Source organism: Petromyzon marinus, chromosome 42 (genome assembly GCF_048934315.1).
Source record: "Petromyzon marinus isolate PM22_M1 ecotype Great Lakes invasive population chromosome 42, UKy_Petmar_22M1.pri1.0, whole genome shotgun sequence".
NCBI lineage: Eukaryota > Metazoa > Chordata > Hyperoartia > Petromyzontiformes > Petromyzontidae > Petromyzon > Petromyzon marinus.
In genome coordinates, this window is record NC_133708.1 from 9,995,788 (window position 1) to 10,014,155 (window position 18,368).

The window sequence follows — 18,368 nt, forward strand, 5'->3', positions numbered from 1 at the left end:
ATTCAGTTGAAGAGAACGGCGATAGTCCAGAATCGGACTCTTTATTTACACCGGAGGAATCCGATGAGCTATGAAGCTCCTCTTTTTTCACCGATGTCTGAAACTGAGGACGGAGTGGCAGTCAAGGGAGGGAACTTGCCTTCGTGGATCCCCCAGCTTGGTGATGAGATCAGCTGATGGGCAGCAGCTACATGATGGATTTGCTGTCACGGTTGGCTACGCACGGTGTGAAAGAAGCTCAACATACATACGTTGGGGTGGCGATGACTTGAGGAAGCCTTCATCCAGCAGTGGATAGAGCACGGCTGTCGCTGGCGATGCAGTAGGAGTGGATCAGAATATGCATTTATATTGGGGGAATCCGATGAGCTATAAAGCTCTCTTTCGTAGATGTCCAGATGGGGGCAGGTCAGAACGTTGCAACAGCAAAAAATACAGACACACGGTAGGAGTGCAGTGGTTCTAAAGTTATTTTTGTTTTCTCATTCCCGAAGCTTCCAAATCTCAGCGGACGGAACGAGACACGCAGCCGCAGCCAGGTAGGAGTCTTCAATTAAGAAACCTTAAAAAAACACACACAACTCTGTACCATGACCTTGTTTGAAAGGGGTCAACAAGTCAGGGTGGAGAGGGGAGAGCGGGCACGTCACAGGCGATGTTGGACAAACTTGAAACAAACGTTCAACGCTCAGCAGAATGAACGATCTCGGTTTTTTTTTTGTTGTTGGCTGTCATGCGATAAGCACCAGCTCCCTTGGCCCGTGTAGAAACTTCACACCGAGACTTTGTCCCCCGGCTTCGGTATTTTATTCCATCTGGCTGCGAGTCATTCGGGGCCAGCTTGACTCTCTCTCTCTCTCTGCCTTTTCGCCATTTCGCGGCAGCGAGTCGACGACATGGGGCTTGGTTTTGTCGCAGAAATGATAGTGTCACACGCGGCGACATCACGTTCTTCATCGCACGAGTTTCTGGCATTCGTGTGCGTTTGTGGGTGGGTGTCTGGCGCTGTGTTCCAGAGAAGGAAATCAAAATATATATATAAAAATCCAATATCTTTTTTGGGCAAGCAAGATGGAATTTGCCTGAAGGGAGGTTAGCTGCCTTTCGACATTCCGAACGAACCGCATAAAAAAAACACATTGAATTCGATCTTTTCTTTTGTTTTACCCATCCCATTCATTTAATTAAAAGTATTCCCTCGTGAGAAAAGCATGTATCAAAGGAGAGAGACGGATACAGCGCTACTCGGCAGCAAGGAGGCCCATGGTAACACTGTCCTCGGGGAAATGAGATGATGCTAATTTTGAAATAATGTCCTGGAGAATTATGCCGCGCAAATTATTATCAAAGCACGCTGTGTGCACGTGATCTAGACGTTCATTTAGGGTTGACCCAAATACCGGTCTTTTTAATTTTTCTCACACTTAAAGATGTGACGATCTTCTCTTCTTGCTGTTGTTGTTGTTATTGATTATTCATCTGCGCTGGCATTCCGTTAACAACAAATAATACAATTATGTATCTGAAGATCAAGTGGTTTAACCCTATTGCTCACTTCCCTGGTTTAAAAGTGTGTACTACCTACACTAGGGGCTTGATTTGGTCATTCGGTATTTTCCAGAACTCTGCTAGGCTGCCTTGGATTAGGGATTATCGTTGGCATACGGCACTACCACTTTAGTAAATATACACCAGCCTTTAATACTCCCATATTATTTTGCCCTCTCTTTGTATAATCCTATGAACGTCTTCATAAAAAACAAAAAATAGATTTGCACGGACCCACAGTTATGGTCCGTGTGTTATGTTTTCGTGAACGAAAGTTAAAACTAGATTGGGTTGGATAGACGAAAGAAAAAACAAATCGTACTCTTCAACGAAATTTAATGAGCGCAATAAAAAAAAACCCCAAAATTGTTGCATTGAAACTAAAACTTAGAGGCCAACGAATTCCCGGAGCAGCAGTGTGGACTCTTCCGTGTGAAATATTGACAGCCCTGCTTGACCGAATGCGCCTGTGTGGTAATTTTGCAGGTTCACTGCCGATAATGCCACGCTCGTAGTAGGTTGTGTGCATGATCCCACTGAGACGTTGATCGCGTCGTGCAATTGCCATTAATGTTTTGCTGCACACCATTTATCATACCTATGCCTCTCCCGGGCGATCTTGAAGCGTGCAATTTGGACCGTTTAGATTGCCGAGGCTTCGTGGGAGGATTTGCAGTGGATTTTAAATGAGGCGGGCAGAACAAATTGTACGAACATGGAGCAGTGTTTATTTTAATCAACTTAATACGAACCAATTTGATTAGCACACTGGCTGGACTTTCAATTTACAGAGTTTCGCCTTGTTCGCGTCTTCAGGCGCACAAGTTGACGACAACTTCGCCGGGTTTCTAAAAGCCCCCGCCGCATCCGTCCACCCAGCAGTATCGACCTGCACACCAACAGTGAGTCGATTTGGACGGGCGCGCGCGTGGTTCGGGGTTAAAGTGTGGGTAGGTGTGCGAACACCTTCATGAACGCGGCACTTTCATTGTTTTTAAACCCACCCAGGTCGTCACGAGCGCGCTCTTCCCTTCTACGTGGTGGTGACTTTACCGAAAGGAACCAAGAATATGAATCCCTGCAGTCACGAAAGCTTTAAATCAAAATGTGTAAGTCTTCCGAGACGTCTAGTCGGCAAGGCGGAGTAGGCCAAATGCACTTTCTTGGAGGCCTTTCAGCAGCTGTGTTATGAGTGGGCTGTTGCGTTGATGGACCCTTCTGTTGACGTTGCACCATGGGGCTGAATAAGATTCGTTTGTAAAGTTTCAAACATTTTCTTGGCATACGAAGGAAACGCCGCTATTGCTTTGCATTGTATGTATAATGAATGCAGCAAATCTGTCTGTCTTCATGTGAACGTATGTTTACCGATGCTCTGTGTTTAATGGCATATGCACCTTTGAAATTTATTCATTATAGATTTCAGTTTATATATTTACTTAATAACATGCAGCTGAAATTCCAAACCCCTGAGTATACGGTGGGTTGTTTAGGACATCACATCGTCAAACACCATTACATGTGGGTATACTGGCATACATATTAAATATGCATTACATAAACATGACATGATAACGTAGACTACAAAGGAACGCAATGTAAAATATACAACACGACAAATGCAGCGCATTGCAGGTGATTGGGAAAATATCGCATACAATTGGATGTCGGGACAAGTATTGTATATATCTGCTATGTTTTAAAGGATGCATGTTGTTGTTGTTGTTCTATTGAATGGAGTGCAATGCGATGCAAAGCAAAACGATTTGAGAACAAAGGCGGCCAACTCACAGCAACGGAAATGTTCAATGATTGACCTGCTTTGGCGGAGTCTCGAATTTCAAACGGAAAATGCGAAGCACCCGAATCGCGATCTATCCCAAAAAAAAACATTATGGACAATATTGGTCGCGGAATCCTTCATCAAAGTGTTAAACTGACAAATCCCCAACCTCTGTCCACACAGCAGTATGAAAAGTTCACCACGGTGAATTATCGCATGGCAGAATGCGTGACTTCCCTAATCTAGAGACTGGCTGCTGATTAATTCATAGGCTGTACATTATCAAGCGATACGCGCATTAAATACATGACATTATTTACTTAATGCTAGGGATATGTTTTTTTAATAGTTGCTATTGGATAATCCTTCATTTAAATGGGGATGGTTTTTGTGCGTGTGGGGGTGTGGGCAGGACCTTGGATTGCGACACTTGATGGGGCTTCTGGCTGAGCCTTAAGCGATTGATAACGTGGTCACAAAGTAGCATCTGCTCTCACACACGCACTGCAATCTACCGGCAGTCCAAATGCATTTCAGTCTTTAATTAGAAATCAATTGCACGACATTCGCAACCGTTATGGCTCAGAGAACATTCTACACGAGCCGGTGGTCTGCACCGCTTATCTCTGTGTGTGACCACGGTGTGATGATCATGTGTGTGACCACGGTGTGATGATCATGTGTGTGACCACGGTGTGATGCTCATGTGTGTGACCACGGTGTGATGATCATGTGTGTGACCACGGTGTGATGATCATGTGTGTGACCACGGTGTGATGATCATGTGTGTGACCACGGTGCGATGATCATGTGGGTAACCACGGTGTGATGATCATGTGGGTAACCACGGTGTGATGCTCATGTGTGTGACTACGGTGTGATGATCATGTGTGTGACTACGGTGTGATGATCATGTGGGTAACCACGGTGTGATGATCATGTGGGTAACCACGGTGTGATGATCATGTGTGTGACCACAGTGTGATGATCATGTGTGTGACCACGGTGTGATGGCCATGTGTGTGACCACGGTGTGATGATCATGTGTGTGACCACGGTGTGATGATCATGTGTGTGACCACAGTGTGATGATCATGTGTGTGACCACGGTGTGATGATCATGTGGGTAACCACGGTGTGATGATCATGTGGGTAACCATGGTGTGATGCTCATGTGTGTGACTACAGTGTGATGATCATGTGTGTGACTACGGTGTGATGATCATGCGTGTGATCACGGTGTGATGGTCATGTGTGTGACCACGGTGTGATGCTCATGTGTGTGACCACGGTGTGATGCTCATGTGTGTGACCACGGTGTGATGATCATGTGTGTGACCACGGTGTGATGATCATGTGTGTGACCACGGTGTGATGGTCATGTGTGTGACCACGGTGTGATGATCATGTGTGTGACCACGGTGTGATGGTCATGTGTGTGACCACGGTGTGATGATCATGTGTGTGACCACGGTGTGATGATAATGTGTGTGACCACGGTGTGATGGTCATGCGGGTGACCACGGTGTGATGGTCATGTGTGTGACCACGGTGTGATGATCATGTGTGTGACCACGGTGTGATGATCATGCGTGTGACCACGGTGTGATGGTCATGTGTGTGACCACGGTGTGATGATCATGTGTGTGACCACGGTGTGATGCTCATGTGTGTGACCACGGTGTGATGATCATGTGTGTGACCACGGTGTGATGATCATGCGTGTGACCACGGTGTGATGATCATGTGTGTGACCACGGTGTGATGATCATGTGTGTGACCACGGTGTAATGATCATGTGTGTGACCACGGTGTGATGATCATGTGTGTGACCACGGTGTGATGATCATGTGTGTGACCACGGTGTGATGGTCATGTGTGTGACCACGGTGTGATGGTCATGTGTGTGACCACGGTGTGATGATCATGTGTGTGACCACGGTGTGATGATCATGTGTGTGACCACGGTGTGATGATCATGTGGGTGACCACGGTGTGATGATCATGTGTGTGACCACTTTGTGATGATCATGTGTGTGACCACGGTGTGATGGTCATGTGTGTGACCACGGTGTGATGATCATGTGTGTGACCACGGTGTGATGATCATGTGTGTGACCACGGTGTGATGATCATGTGGGTGACCACGGTGTGATGCTCTCGTATGCATGTTGAACCTCTTTCGTACCGTACGTAGCCAACCGTGCCAATCGGAGGTGCGAAATCATGCACGCTGCCCTGGCTGTTTAGTTCCTGTCGTGGCCTCTATATAAATGTGCCTGACGTTGTATCAACGCAGCCTCTATAAGTTGTAGAATGTAAAATGCCTGCGCACGTGGCATTGCGAGTTTGCTATGCACGTCGCACTTGCCGCCCTCGACATCCTTGCAAAGCGGGTCGTGCCAATCTCAAGGGACTGTGTGGGTTAAAGTGTCTGAAATGATACAAGTAAATACAGTAAGAATATTACTGCACCTTAGCGGGTATCGTTATACATCGGCAGACCTGATGACGGTTGACACCTCGGCTGGAGTCGATTTGTCACGGCCCAGGGGTGGTGCATTCACCGCTTGCGGCAGAGGTCTCGTTGGCTGAACTCTGGCAGGCCGCCCTGGTTAACAACGCAGGTGGAATTGGCCAGAACATTAGCGCCACCTGCTTCACAGTGGACGTTAACGATCCCGTGACATCATTCCGGGAAAAGTAGGCCAATGCATTCTGGTATCACGCTCTAAAATGTTACCACGTGAAAAAGAAAAGACTTTCGAATTGCTTAATTGGGAAACACGCGTGTCATTTGTTGCTGCGACTGCCAAAAAAAACTTAGCAGGACCCTCCTGAAATAGTCTTGAGACACGGTAAGGCTTTCATGAAAAAACAATATATCGTAATAAAATAATAATCATACATCCTACACTCGCATCACCAGCTTTCTCAGGCTGAGCCAGCGATGCCCAGAGACAAAATGCGCGCGCGAGAGAGGGGAGAGTGCAGCATGACAAAATGGGTCTCTTTAAAGAGAGCACCGCTCCGTTACACAGTGTCACAGCAGGACCGAGTGCTTTGGAGCCCGTCCAATTCCAGCCCGTGTCACATCATTCACGCCGAGCAATGACGGGGACATTAACCACTCTTCTTCTTTTTTTGGCGGAGTAAAAAAAAAACGGGTCAAAGATTAATGCACAGCTTACAAGTTAGAGTAAACATGCTTCTCGCCGCCTTGCCGTGCCCTCGCGTCTCCCCCCTGTGTTTGCGGAGTGCCGTTCGCCGCTATCGCAGCGCGAGCTGCTTGCGAAATTGGTCCCCGCAAGCTCTACCTGGAGCTCGTAGCAGCACCATCTCGGTTGCTATTAATGAAAGCCACCTCACGTGGCCGACGGTTTTTAACGGGAAGATTCGGTCCCCTTTTTTGCCGATTCCCTCCGGCTCTGGTTTCCTTTCGCCAACGTGGGGTGCCTTCTCCTTCTCCTTCGTCGTCGTCGTCGTCTTCCCACCGTTACGTTTCAAACGACTCCCACATAATGACGGGCGTGGTGAAGTACGGTTCAAACAAGCCTCCAGGGCTTGCGCAGAGTGGAGAGACCTTCCTTCATCCAGCAGTGTGTTAAGTGCATCTTCACGACCTGATTGCTCACTTTTGCGATCAAACGGTTGACGACAGTGGGCTGTTTGTGGCAATTGCTGCGTGGCATATCTGCATGTATAATTGCGTGCTATGGTTTCAGGGTATATAATATAACACTTCTACGTTTACCCAGGAAAGCATCCAATGAGTCGCATGTCATACAATTCAATGACCCTGGATATGTTTGTTATCTCGTCAAATCTTGGAAACTCATCAGGTAGAGCCTGGTGTGCACTTTGATGGGGATAATGCTTGGGAAGATCGACATTCTTGGAAATGACATTCAGCAGGGAGATGGAACGATGACATTCGTTCATCTAGAGCTGCTAGGCGGATTGTTGCATCGCACGATCATGAGAGGCGATTTCGGCTTAGGGAGGCCTCGTCCAGCAGTGGATTGAGCATGGCTGATGATCTTAATGATGGTGAAATCTCATGAATGGAAGTGGCTAAACATCCCAATGCAGGATACTAAAAAAAACAGTCCCGAGGCTTTCCTGGTTAAACAAAGCGCATTGTGATCCTTTAACAATGTATTCCTGGGATGTTTGTTAGATTTCTTGAGTGTGGTATATTTTTACAATGACAGAAAGTCAGAGTGAACGGTGGCGAGATGTTAACTACCTCGCCTGGTATACAGGAAGTCGTGGGTTCGATCCCAACTCCGACGCCTGCTGTATATTTGGAGTATGCGTGTCTCTCTCTCCCCGAGGTCGTGTGGATTTTTCTCTGGGACCTCCGGGGTTTTTCCTAGACATTTAGAATCAGAATTCGTTTAAGAGTATTTGCTTGTCCACACGATGATAATTCACTTCTATCAGCGAGCATTTGTGACAGTCAGGTCGCTTCTGAAAAAGAGCTGTATAGCTCAGTGGGCCTCACACCTTATTTAAAAAAAAACAATGCAAATTATGATCATAACACTGCAAAAATTATGATCATAATATCTGAGAGTTGTTCTGTCTCATTCGGGAACTTTCTTGTCCTCATTTAATCGCGAGATCAACTTTATACGTGTGTGTGTGGGGGGGGCGGCTCTAAATACGTTATCATTGAGCAGGTGTCTGAAGGTGCTTTGTCAGCCAAATGCAGGCGATGTGGGTTTTTTTTTGCTGCGTCGAATGGGAAAGGGTGCAGTAAAGAAATTGATTTTCGGCGTGGGGATCTGTCAGACAAGCGCCCGTGACAAGGAGCCGTGAAACCGAACACTGGAATCTCAGGCAGTGCCCCGTGACATGGCTGAGTCAATATTGAGCCAGGGCAAAAATGACAGAGGGAGCGCACAGATATGCCGATGATGGGTCTCGATTGACAAGCCGTTAATTAATTAGGAAATGGGCGGTTTATCACGGGTTGCCAGGATCCTCGTTCTTTTTTTCCCCCTTTTATTATTGAGCGTGTGTATGCAAGTGTGTGTGTGTGTTAAGGTGGGGAGCGGTAGTGTAGCGGTTAGCATGCTGAGCTACGAACATAACGACAAGTTCGATTCCCGCTCACGACCAACACCAGTGACGATTTTCTGAACTGGTCCCGGGCCTCCCCTAGGTTGACTCAGCCTCAAATTAGTATCTGGTGCGGTGCGTAAATACATCACCACTGGGGAGACAAAGGAGGCTAGGCGTGGTGCTGGCCACCAACCCCCTCGTGTGCCGTTCTGGCCTTCATAAGCGCTCGCTAACAGCACTTGCCCCAACAGTCTGTTAAGGATATAGGTGAGATCATTGTCTCTGTGTTTTTGCATGTTAGGATGGGCTGTGGTGGAGCAGTGGTTAGCGTTCTGCACGATGGGTCCAGTAACCTGAGCTCAAATCCGCTCACAGCCAACACCAGTGATGATTATCTGAACCGGTCCTGGGCCTTCCCTAGGTGGACTCAGCCTCAAATTGTCACCTGATGTGATGTGTTAACGTCGCCACTAGAGAGAAAATTGTAGCCGGGCATGGTATGGCCACGCAGACCCCCGTGTGCCGTATCGGCCTTCACTGATCCTCGCTAACAGTCACGTGCACCAACAGTCTTTTAAAGGCTATACGGGAGATCTTTGTTTTTTATCCACACATATAGAGGGTGGAGTGGTGGTGCAGTGGTAGGTGCACTGCACTACGAACCCGGTGACTTCAGTTTTATTCCTAACATGAGTGGTGAGTGTTATCTGATGCTATCACTTCATCAACCTACATTGACCAGCGCAGTGAAGTATGTATGTGTAGTGTAATAGCGCCGGCTGGTGGACAGCAGTGACAGCTGTGGTGGACAGACAGTGCACATGCTGGTAAGGGTGTGCACGGGGGTGTTGGCAGGGCAGAGGAACTGGGGCAAGGGTCACAGAGGACCCCATCTGGAGGCCCCTGGAACCTGCTCATGGGTTCGAGAAGGGGGGCGTGGTCAGGGCAGAGCAAGGCCGCGCTGGTAGCATAAAAGGAGCCGAGAGCAGGGAGCTTGAGGCTGCCGGTGCTGGGAGTGGACTCGTCTCGTCTTCGCTGTCATCTCGTCGTTGCTGTCGTCGCTCAACGTCTCCGCTAGATATTGCGCTACAAGATAGTAGTTGGCTATCTCAGTCAGCGCCGTCAGTGTTAGATGGCGAGTGTTGTGTACAGGCTAGGCTAAGCTTCTGTGGAGAGTGTGTGGACGAGACCATGGAAGTTTTTTTTAAATAAAGAAGGTGCCTCCTACAAACTTTGTCTCCGAATCACTGCCACTACTTACGTATGAATGTATGTTGAACTTCTTTCACACTGTACATAGCCAACCATGCTAATAAGAGGTATGGTCAAGCAAACATTCAATAACATCGTGGCCAGGATAAGCCTTCATCCAGCAGTGAAATGGCAAATTCACTGCTGGATGAATGGACAAAGTGAATTGAAAGAGTGCTGTAGATTGTTATGCACATCAGTGTTTTATTACACTATGAGCAACTTATTTTTGCATACTTGTACTCACAGATATGAAGCTGGCATCTCTGATAATTTGAGTACTCTATTAGTCGGCCTATTATCACCTCTCTTTAGATGTGTGCCGCTGAACGGGAGGTGATGGGCGGAGCTTGTGGCACAGTCAGCATCGTAAGCCACGCCATACTGGAGTGGCTTGTGGGGAGGTTTCCTGCCTTCGGTAAGGCAGGATGTGGGGGGCAAAAATAAACTCTATATACTCTCCAGTTAGCTGAGCCACCAACAATAAGTCGTTATATATCACAATGCCATATGGCGAAAAATGGTGGTTTTTCTTGATAACATTGAGGTAGCTTATATTTTGGTTTTGTATTGGTTTACTATATGGTATTCATTATATAGTGTAGTGTATACCCAGTTGCTTTGTGATTAATAGCTCAGCTTATTGAAGAATATATTAAGTACATTTATATTGATGTAATATAGACTTAGTTTTTTCACATCGGTTTACTTTATGATAGTTGGTAGTTGGAGGCCTTTAGCGTCCATATACTAAATGCCTCTGTTGATATGTAAACTTTGACTTTAACACAGCTATTTCTGTCACAAGCTAATCCCTCAGCTATTTCAATACTAAATTCTCCTGCTTTGATATGTAAACTTCTTTGTCAAGGCTCTTCACACCTCTCACCGAGCTTAAAAGACGTTACGAATCTTAGCAGCGTTCATTGAAGCTCTGTCGTCCCGACAGTTCTGTTCTTTCACCTGAAGAAGGCTACTTGTGTTGTGGCCGAAACGTCGTGAGAATTGTATTGTCTTATTTTATTGTCTTATTTTATTTTATTATTTTATTATCATTCTACGTGACTTTACCGAAAAAACCAAAGAAGATGAATCCTTGCAGTCACGAAAAGCTTTAAATCGAAAAATGAATTAACCGTTGAATTATTTGACTAATTGTTTCAGCCCGGCGCGTACGCAGCACTTCAACTGGACTAGAGTGGCAGGGGTCTGAAAAGCCATTGGCTGATGAAGCTCATTAAAAATCTTGTTTCAATGGATGGGTGAGTGACGTGACATCGCAAACAGCGTACGTGAGGCCAAATGGGTTGGCTGCATGACATTAATTATCATTACTGCCAGTCCCATTATTAACACACGATTACACCGGCTAGATGGAATGTAGGGATCGGATCTATGTTGACAATCAATAGCCGAGGCTTCGTAATATTGACCGAAAAGGAGAAGCTGAGATATTTACATATGTTTGTTGTTGGTGTTAGTTTTCTTTTCACGTGTTCACAAAATGTAATTCGGTTTGGTGTTTCTCCCGCGCCAGACGCTCTATGAGAGCACGTTGCTTGATTACCTGGAGTTCAGCATCCATCACGGTCTGTCTCGCAAAGGACAACACATAAATAAGGAAGGAAGCAATCTGGGATATTGTACCCTTGCCGTTTGGCTAGACTCAACGTGGATTAATAAGTAGCAGCAATATTAATGTTCTCTCATATTGGCGTCTATATTTAGGCCCCTGAGCTCTTTGTGCTATCTTTATTCAGCGCTGCAACATGTCTTGTGCGTCACGCATGGGCAAGGGAATAAACTAAAAACCTCATGTCGCGAGCCGTGGTCAATCCACTGCTGGGCGAAGGCCTCGCCAAGCGGCTGTCACTTCGCACGATCCTGCGGAGTGAATAATCATCCAACCATCCGACCTGCACGCGAACTGGTGTGATTGCTCCATCTCCTTGGCGCGCATCATTTCGGAGGCATTTGTGCAGGATGGTGAAGTATGGTCAACTCTACCCACTCCCCCATGTTCATGGCACCTAAACCTCAACGCATCGGATGACTATGCAGCAGCACAAGCACGGGAATCTACACAGTATTCAATGTGACGCTTACTTACCTCCGCGGATGTCACCTCTCTTATGTATAGTTGTTCAAGGCCCCCCCTCGCCACGGCACCTCTGACTAGTGTGGTTGGCTACGTACGGTGCGAAAGACATTCAGCATACTGTGCATACACACATACAGCAGAGGGGGGTGGTGGTGGGGGGAAACATCGCAAATCGTGTGTATCAAAGCTGGAGCGATGCACACTCTAAATTAGGGATCAGCCGCACAGGGAGGGGACGTGTGGGGTAGCTCGGGAGCGGAGTATTTAAGGGGAGAGGAAGAAGATTGGGAAAATTGTGGTCTGGGGGGGGGGGGGGGAGATAATGCAACTAAACAAAACCATAAATGAAACAACAATAAAATAAAATAACAACGTACGCAAAAAAATATAAGATGAACTCAATATCTAAGTTTGTCATTCTTATTCTTTGGTTATTTCGGTAAAGTCACGTAGATAGAAAATAAAATATATATAAAAAATATAGATAAAAAAACTCACTACTATTATTTCCAATCTAAGTGACTTTACCGAAAGAACAAAATAATATGCATTTCTGCAGTCACGAAAGCTTTAAGTCAAAATTTGTCATTCTTGTTTTCTCCAAGAAGCAACAATTATCGCTGCTCCCGTAACGAACTGTTAACTACCTCACCTGGTATACAGGAGGTTGTGGGATCGATCCCAACGCTGACGTCTGGAAATTTGGAATCTGCATGTTCTCCCCGTGGTCATGTGGACTTTTCTCCGGGTCCTTCGGTTTTTCCCTCCACATTTAGCATTTAATTTATATGCATTTCCACGTGATAAGCCACTTCCTTGAGCTATCACTTGTGGCCAGGTCGCTTATGGTTTAACAAAAAAACTGGTAACAAAAAATGGTTAGTTATCGTATGTTATCAGAAGTGGTGTAGTATTCAGAGTCCATCCCTTCTCCCCAGCGACCCCACTCTCTTAACAACAACAACGTCTCATGCAACCTGGTTGATCTCCTTAAGTCCTGGAAAATAAACGTACGTACATCCGTGAGTGCTTTGTCATTTCCCAAAACGCACATCATTTAAAGTCGCCGTGATGAGGTGCCACGCCGTTAGTGTTACTGGATACTGGGGGTGTATTTGCGTTGACCTCTCTGTGTCGACCTCTCTGCATTAACCACTACGGCGCTGGAATAATTTTCGCTGGCGAGCGAATTGAAAGCGTTACACATTGCTAATGATTGTATTTCTTCCCCCTTCACTGCGTACCGCGGTGTGTCACACGTGTCAGAGTTTGTTTGCCGGTATCAGGTTTGAAGAGAGAGAGAGAGAGAGAAATGTATCGGCTGTTCATATGAAGGGGTGTTCATTCTCGATAACAAAACAACAAAAAAAACTGTTGGGTAATTGGGTGCTAGTTGAATGGCGGTAGAACACCGTGCTCGAAACATTTCCGATGCGTGAAGTGGTCAATTATCCTGTCAGTCAGTGAATGGTCTCTATTTAGAAAGCAGGCGAGAGCCCTCCCTCTGTGATGTCCGTGTTTCAGGGTTTCTTGAATAAATGAATAAATATAAAATACAAAAAAGCGGGTGATAGCCCATTGAGATGCACCACTGCCTATCCTTTGTAAAGTGGACCTGGTCAGGCCAGCATTCTAGGGCCTGTATATCTCCTGATTTTGGTCTGTGTCGCATTGAATGTTCCTGCAGTTGTAGATATTTTAGACGCTCATTGATACCCTTGAAAGTAATTTATTTATCCGTGCTACGTATCGTTTGCTCCTAGAATAATAACAATTTACGGTGCTTTGTCAATCAAATAACTCAATTTGGAAAACACATGGCAGGAAGTGCCGCAACTGCAAGGCCACTGCAGAGAGCATCATTGTGAAATGATTGCGATGGAGGTTTGCAACCTTATCCAATAAATTTCAACACAATAGCTGTCCAAGAGCTTGCTACAGATGGATTTCTGCCACCCAAACACAGATGCCAACGTCCACTCTGTCTGGGTCAAATATTGAACGTACTAAATGTTTTACTTGAAGGCCTGCCCATCCTGTGTCGGTTATGAAGGTTTGTTTTTACCATACTGAACCATGCAGGTCAGTGTGGGTTGGTGATGTTAGCCATGCCCTGAAATCGAACTCAACTCAGGCCAATGGGCTCGTAGTCACATTGTACACACCGATCTGCCACCACTCAACCGCCTATGCATGCTAATCATTAAAGTTCTGCCCTCGTGAGAAGGAAACAATAAAGAAATGTAACTCTAATTTCATATCCATGTTATCCAGAATTGCACTCCGAAATTCGTTACGAGTGAGTGTGTACACGCATCTAGGTATATTCTGCTATTTTGGTTGCCAATTTGAGTGATATTTTAATCTTCACCTGGTTCATACTCGTCTTAAAATACAAAAACGTGGGGATAAATGTGGTGGAAAGAAATCCTTATTAAAAGATATCAGCCTCTTTCTGAGTGCCAGCTTTTTTTGTTCGTGCAAAACTGGCGTCAAAAATGAAACTCCAGAAATATACAACACCGTTCTGAATGAAGGTACCATCTCAATGCCACTGCATCTCTAGATGCTGTATGAAATCAATATGTAAGAGTGTTTAGGTTATGCGTATACGTACCTTAAACCAGCATAAACCACAGATAGCCCAGACGAGCATTATATTTATGCAGTGCTTTAAAGGACACATATATATGACAGCACCTATCTATGCTCGTTTGTCTGTATGTGTGCCTCTCTTCAAATAATGAACACTCGAGACAGATTAAAGGCATTGCGTTGGTGATTGAGCCATTGGGGCATTGATAGGTCACGGAGATTTCCTTCCTCTGGATAATGCAGGAGAGAGATGAAAAAAACCTAGAGTTTATGCCTGCAGCATTGATTCTACTCGGTTATTTGAAGGAGAGATGAAAAGGTGACCTGGAAACTACCATTACCATCCAATGATGGCCAGGCTGCATGATATCCCTGCCGGAATCCATCAAGCGCCGCGCTTGTCACAGGCTCGGGCTGCCGCAGACAGAGTGTGTCTGTTTATTGAGATGTGTTCCTCGACGCCTCGCACACCTCATTATTTAACTCCCGAGGGAGTCACGTGGACATCTGGAAGCCGAGTTCTTAACTTTCCTTTGTGACGACTCTCGCATGTTCTTCACGTAATAAGGGAAGCCCATTCCTGAGAACATGGGACATTTCAACATTCCTATTTTGTCACAGTAGGGATTTTTGTTGTCATATTCAGAACTATATATGTGTGTCAGCCAGCTAAGGATATTATTTAAAAGTTGAGTTCTGATTCATTTGCTATGCAAATGTTTGAAACCGTTTGAATGCATTTTACGTGTCACGTATGGCAAGTTTATGTTCAAAATATGCATTGTAAGCATCCGCTTCACAGTTTGCACACACCTGCGATGAAAATATCTTAGATGAAAAAAAGATTGAGATTAGAAACATTCACTTGAATATATTTTATTTGTCCCATGAGCTTTTTTTTAGAATATTATAATATTTTGAGCAAAAATTACCTGATATTAAATCAAGCAAATGTCTACATCAAACACCCACTTTTATATTGAAAGAATGTATACATATTTATGAAAGTTAATTATACACCCTTGTTTATAACAAGCATTTCCTACAGCCTAATTTATGAACGTATTGATCCAAAACATCAAAATATGGGCAGCCTTGTTTCATGATGTACACCTGAAATCAAATAATTATATAATCTACAGCACGGTGTCAAATAACATGAGACCCCACCCCCTACCCTTCAAATGTTAGTCAAGGGAAGGAGAGACGTGTTTCACAATTTATAATCTGCAGCCATTACTTTTCCTTCTGTTTTATGGTCACGTTTTGTCTGTGTGTGTGTTGGATCGCGTAAATGTGTCATGAACCCACCTTTACCCGACACTTAGTAAGGTTTGTCACGTGAAGTACAGCGAAATTGGCACGTTTTGTTCGCGTGACAAACCATATCATTGATTGGCTGCGCCGAGTGGAGGTGGGTTTACGGCACATCTACATTTACACGATCTAACACAAACAAAAACAATATCATGAATAATATTGGTTATTCATACGTGTTAAAATTACCTCATGCTGCTTTACCCGGGAAATCTTCACTGAGTCTCAAACCTATTTTTCAGGAGGGTCCTGCCAAGTTTCCCAAGTAGATGGCGATGTTGCTATCTGTAATCTTAGCTGAGTAATTTTCAGATATTATTTTTATTTCAGCATTAGGATATTTGGCAAATACATGGCACTTAAAACAAATCTACGGAAGGAAACTACAAAATAACCCAGAGTAAGCCTGCACAGAACATGGCAGAAACATAAGCCTCTGCTCAGAGAAGTTGCTCGAGTTGGAAATCGATCCCCAGTGCTTCTTACTGTGAGGCCACAAGTGGTACGATTGTGTCACCCGACCACGCAAAGGACACCCAGTACCGGTGGCATTTACGACGCGGACAACATTACAGTTTCAAAGGTATTCTTGGTTCTTTCGGTAAAGTCACGTAGATAGAAAATAAAATACAATTAAAAAAATGAATGTATGATTTAAATTAAAAATGTACATTTTTAATTTCATTATTTTCATTTTCACATTCTATCTACGTGACTTTACCTGAAGAAACCAAGAATAACAATTCCTGCAGTCGCGAAGGTTTTAAGTCAAGGTTTCAAAAGTGTCCTCGCGAAAACCGTTTGGAAACAAACAAACAAAAGCATTTCCATAGGATTTGGCCGAGCAGACGCGGGCTCTCTCAACCGGCACAAGCCGCCGTAGCAGCCCATACTGGACAGCTGTGGAACAACAAGAGCTTCGTGGCGCATCGGATTCCAACCTCCTGCAGCCTAAGTGAAGATTCTGACGACTCGCGCGTCACGGTGAGTTTCAGCGTCCCAGAGGCAGCCGCCGCTCGCACAGACAACGGCGGCTGGGAGGCTCAACTCGCTGGAGTGTGTCCACTTGCAGGCGTTGAGGATTTCGTCAAATGAATTGACCAGTGTGGGGAGGGAGGGAGGAATTGTGGTACAAGTAAAAATGCTAAGCAAAATAAATGAACGAATTAAGTGCTCGATACAATAGGAGCTTAAAATATATGCTTTCAAGTTAAATGAGTCCAGTACAATATGTTAGCGTGTGAGAAATTTAAATAGAAATGCAGCCAAAGGAAATGTACTACAGCATTTGCCAGTTTGTGCACAAAATAAACAAATTTCTCATTATTTGTACTACTATTGTTCTCATAATTATCATCAGTCACGCTTTGGTTCTTTCGGTAAAGTCACGTAGATAGAAAAATAATAATTAAAATAAAGTGAATAAAAATAATAAAAGTTAAATATTTTACTCTTATAAAAGTAAAAATATTTACTTTTATTTTTATTAACTTTATTTTAATTGTTAAATATTTTACTTTTATAAAAGTACACATTTATTTTTATTATTTGTATTCACTTTACTTTTTGTTATTCTTTTTCTATCTACGTGACTTTACTGAAAGAACCAAAGAATATTAATTCCTGCAGTCACGAAAGTTGTAAGTCAAAATCATCAGCCATGGTCCTCACACTGCCAGATTTAGGCTTACCCAAGCCACCACTACCTCTTACAATCCCACGATGCAGTGATCCACCCAGCACCTGCACGAGCCAATTCCATCGCTCCATCTCTGAGCAAATCGTCTTTTCAAATGTCATGATGTCAGTAACCTGCACATTTGATCTCATCCACGTGTTTCGCCTCACCATCTCTCAATGGAATTCCAAGCTTACATTCTTGTTATGTAGTGTATAACACAATACAAATTCGGCATATTTTTGTTTCTGTATGCTTCATTGTGTTGCAGGTGATTATATATTAAAAAATGGCACAGATGGAGGACGACATACTTTACTCTTTGGTTCTATTCGGTGGATCCTTGCAGTCACGAAAGCTTTAAATCACGACACACTTTTTTGTGCCGGGAATTCTAATGATGCAGCAGGCAGCACACACGATCTGATGCACATGTAATGTGACATTAGGGCCGATAATTGGCAGGCAGGCAGGCTCAAAGCAGAAGCCAGCTTCTTGGATATACAAACCCTCAGATAACAAGAACACAGGCCCTTCTGTCACAGGTCAAAGTGCTTTTTTGTCACGGGAGTGACAGCTAACCCCCGCCATCGTCTTGAAATGGCAGACGTGCGTCATCTCTCCCAGTGAGAAACGTGGCAATTAAAGTTTGGAAAATCGGAGGAGGATTTTTTTTAACCCAGTCAATTACTGGGCTAGCAATTGCTTGACATGCTTTGTGGGATGCCTTGCAATGCAACGGGCAAAATCCATTTTCATCGTACTGCGGCAGCTGTAATAAATTGGCCATTCACAGTTGGAAAGTTACGGCCATCTCTCTACATGTCCATGCTTATTGTTCTTTGCTTCTTTGGTCATTTTTAAAAAAAACAGTAGTTTATTTTAAGTAATTCTCAGCTCTATAAATATATGCAGAACAAAATCAGTTATTTGAATAAAATCCACGTTTTGTATAATGCTGTTTAATTCAAAATTATGTTTGCACATTTCACACAAATATTCCCACTCACAAATATAAAAATACC